Below are 3,768 nucleotides of genomic sequence, written 5' to 3'. Positions count from 1 at the left end.
TTTTTTTTTTTTTTTTTTTTTTTTTTAGTAGTCACAACTGCTTTTGTGATGGCTCATGTTTCCTTTGGTGCGCTCTGAGGGAGGTAGCCCACAGATTCTGCTTGGTGCATATTTGAAAAGGCAGCAATTTTTCTTAAGGGGTCTCATGGAACATTCAAATCTTAACCTTTTATGTTGTAGAGGATGTTTCGCTTCTGGAAAACGAGCTGACATCAAGATGTAAGAAATGGCAGGAAGTGCTCYGCTCTGGTGATACTTGCTGCAGCCTTTCTTGGTTCTTCTTTCACAGACGCATCTCTCAGCATGTTGCTCGTTTACCAAGATGTTTTCCCCACACGTCTCAGGGGGAATGAGGCAAGAGGGCTGACAGGGCGAGCTGCATTCCCTAAGGATGTTGGCTTATCCTCCCCCAATCTGGGAAATGCAGGTTATGCTTTGCAGGTGGTAGCAGGAACCTGTTCTGTTTGGTGATGTGCTGCAGAGCCAGTGGAGTGGGAAGCAAGTGCAACCCTCGGATCAGAGTGAGGCCATAGTAGTATTATGGTCACATAGCGCTCACCGGTTACACAGTGGTCTGAGAAGGCAGCTATGAGAGCGAAGGCCTGCCTCTTATCCCAGTGTTGGGCTGCTTTACTCCGCTGACGTCAGCAGAGCTTGCTACCCAAACTTGGCCATTCTAGTAAAGCACACAAGACCTGCTTGTAGTCTTACCTGGGCATTAGCTGCTCCAGGCAGGCCTCTCATAGTCAGTGCTGGAGCATTCTATCTATATCTATCTATAGTTAGATAATTTCATTTCTAAAATAAAACCTTGTGCCTGTGAAAATTCAAGCAGGAGCTCATGGCTAGTTCAGATGTCTGTCTTGGAGTGCTTGCTAAAATGATAGCATGAGGAAAGAGAGATCTGTTTCATTTTTATTCTGCAATAAATCTTCAGGCCTTGATGTGGAGGGAAAGTGCAGCTGGGACTCCCTTGCCCGTCAGCTCTCTTCTCTGTTCTGACTGACYGGGCATCATCTCTCCAGCTGCACCAAAACCTTGCAATAGGCTCAACAAATGCTGAGTTCATTTTTCAGACCACAGCCCTCTTAGGGGTGCGCTGTGGGCAGTGGCAAGAGCAGAGCTCACCTCGGTTGGTGAGCGCMGTGTGGAGGCAGCAACAGTGAAATGGGTGGGCCATCACCACCTGATCTCCAAAYGGAGTATTGGTGATCCTGGGCCCAGAGAGACTAAGAGCTTGCCTTCCTGCTGTGAGGGATATCAAGGTCTGGCCTTAGATTTTTGAATGTCTGAGGGGCAAGAACCAAGTTGTGTAACTCTKTTGTGCTCCCAGTCCTGGCGTGAGGCTTCTCTCCCTATGTGAAGATGTTGTCTGTGCTGTCCTACCCCTTGGACTAACAGTTAGTGAGGGCATGTCATGCATACCCTGCTGGGCCTCCTGCCTCCCCCTCCTTTTGTAATTCCGGCATGGGATTTTTTTGCCTTCTGTGACACTTTCCCGGGCAGCACTACTTTAGTGTTACTTTCTCTTTTCGTTTTCCTTGCCTACAAACCACCCACTCAGACTTTATTTTTCCTCTGAAACCTCTGCACTCCACCTACACTTCAGCCTGAAGATGATGTGCCAGCTGAGCAGGAGGAGAGGGGACTTCCGAAGCTCCTGAGTGGCTCCAGAATGTGATTCCTGTTTATCGTGCTTGTTGCAAGAAGCCCCTCTCCTGGTTTCTTTGCTATGATCAGCCTGTATTGTGCTGCTGGAAACAACTGTTTGGTCTGGAAAGRATTGAGGATAAGCGCAGGGATATGTCTCCTTGCAGAGGAGGCAGGTTGCCTGGGATGCACAGCCTCCCCTGCCTCTTCTGCTTTGGGCTACGCATGTGTCCTTAGCCACATGCCCCCATCYGGAGGAGGTGGATCCTGGGACCTTCCTACTTCAGTGTCCTGTCGTACTGGTAAATACACCAGCTTGTGAGCTGCTCCGGCGCTTAGGAAGCATGGGCAAAGAGGTACCGACGTTGTCTGCCTTCCCTGGCAAAACAGTGGGYTAGCTGGTGCCTGTCTGTGTGATTCCCTGATCTCCATGCGTTCCTGTTAAAGGGATATTTTGCAGGCTGTTTTCAGCATTCACTGCTTGATTCTCCATCTCTGCTTCACATCCCCTCATCTGCTTCTGCCCAACTGTTTTAGTGCCGTGGTTTCTCTCTCCCCCGTCTCCGTTGAAACCTCGCTGAGTGCACGGTGGCCGCCTTGGCAGGGAGCCCGTGGCGTGGTGTTGCTGGTAGGCTAGCGGTTTGAGTGAAGCGTCTGTGGAGAGAAGGAAGGGACAAAAACTGGGGCGGTGAAATGAGTAAGCGGAAGCCTGATTCAGCCCTCTCAGTTGTGGGCAGCAAGCACCAACCTCAAAGCGGTGCCGGCACTTCGTGCGCCTTTGTTTTGGGTGTGATTGTTGGAGGGCCTCCGTTTTCAGCGCTGCTGACATGTCTCAGTTAAGATACCAGGAAGAGATAACCGCACAACAGCGAAGCCAGATGCGCCGTGGTGCTCATTGGTTGCGTTTCCCACGCACTTCTCTGCCTACATAATAACAGAAAGCGTTTTGCGCTTGGCCTCCCACGCAAATGCCCGCTTCTCCAGCACCTTTTGTTTCTGGCCCTTCTCGGTGGGTCAGGGCAGGCGAGAGCAYGGGGCGACCGCGTGGTGCAAGAGCCACGTGGCTGCGAACAGCTGGAGTAGGCGGAAAGGCCGGTGCACGAGCACGGCTCTCCCTCGAAGAGCCTGATAAGTAAAGCCCGGTGGGGTAGTCCAGGACTGCTCCTGTGAGCAGCCTGAGTCGGACGAATCCCTTTTGTTCCGTAAAGTGCTTTTTTCCCTGAATGTTTATCTCATCTCTTAGGAAATCCCAGGCAAGGTGAGCTTTCCTGCAGCGAATGGGAATTAAACGAGGGATGCAGTTTGCTAACGAGTTCCTGTGGAAGAACGCCCCGATCTCCAGCTGCTTGTCCATCAAACTTCCCTGCGTCTTGCCCGTTTCCATGAYGGGGTCTTCTCCAAGCCCGCTCAGTCCCTTCGGCACCCAAAGAGGCACCCGAAAGCCCGCTGCGTTTGCGGCAYGGGACGGGCAGGGAAGGAGCTTGCTGGGCTGCCTGCTTTTGAGGAAGTTYGGTGCCGGCCGTGGCCTTGCTGCTCTCGCTCCCGACCTCTCGCTTTTGCCGAGTAAGGCGTTTCGGTTCCCTTGGGGGCTCTCGCTGCTGCCTGGAGGAGGGAGTAAGGGCCGTTGGAGGCTTGAGGCCCCTCCGTGATGTTTCTCTCCCTATCCCTGTTGGGGACGGGGTACTGACTGCTCTCCTTGTCTGCAAAGGAAATRCTTGCACGTCAGCTCTCTGTTTATCCTGGCACTGCAGCAGCTAACTCTTACTCTATTCCCTTTCCTGAAGCTTTCACCAGTACTAAGTGAGCCACTGGAGGGAGCTGTGTCCCCGAGAAAGGCCGTACAACTCCGGCCAGGGTGACCATAAGGCCCACGCGCTGCCGACACGCTGGTCACTATAATAGCAAAACCTTCAATGCTAGTTGGTGTCACTGGGATTTCAGTAGCCAGGGCAAATGTGAGTGAATGACAGAATGAGGATGTGGTTCCCGTTGCAGGGGAAGCGTCTGTGTCTTAAACCCCAAACTCAGCCATGCAAAACCTCCACCATGCTTTTGCTGAGCTTGCAATTTCTATACACTGTTTTTCTTTTAACCATTAAAAAAAGGAGGGGGGGGGAG

This window comes from Rhea americana, unplaced genomic scaffold (assembly GCF_003343005.1).
Source record: "Rhea americana isolate MKP2758 unplaced genomic scaffold, rheAme1 scaffold_81, whole genome shotgun sequence".
Lineage (NCBI taxonomy): Eukaryota > Metazoa > Chordata > Aves > Rheiformes > Rheidae > Rhea > Rhea americana.
This window is presented reverse-complemented; position numbering follows the sequence as displayed.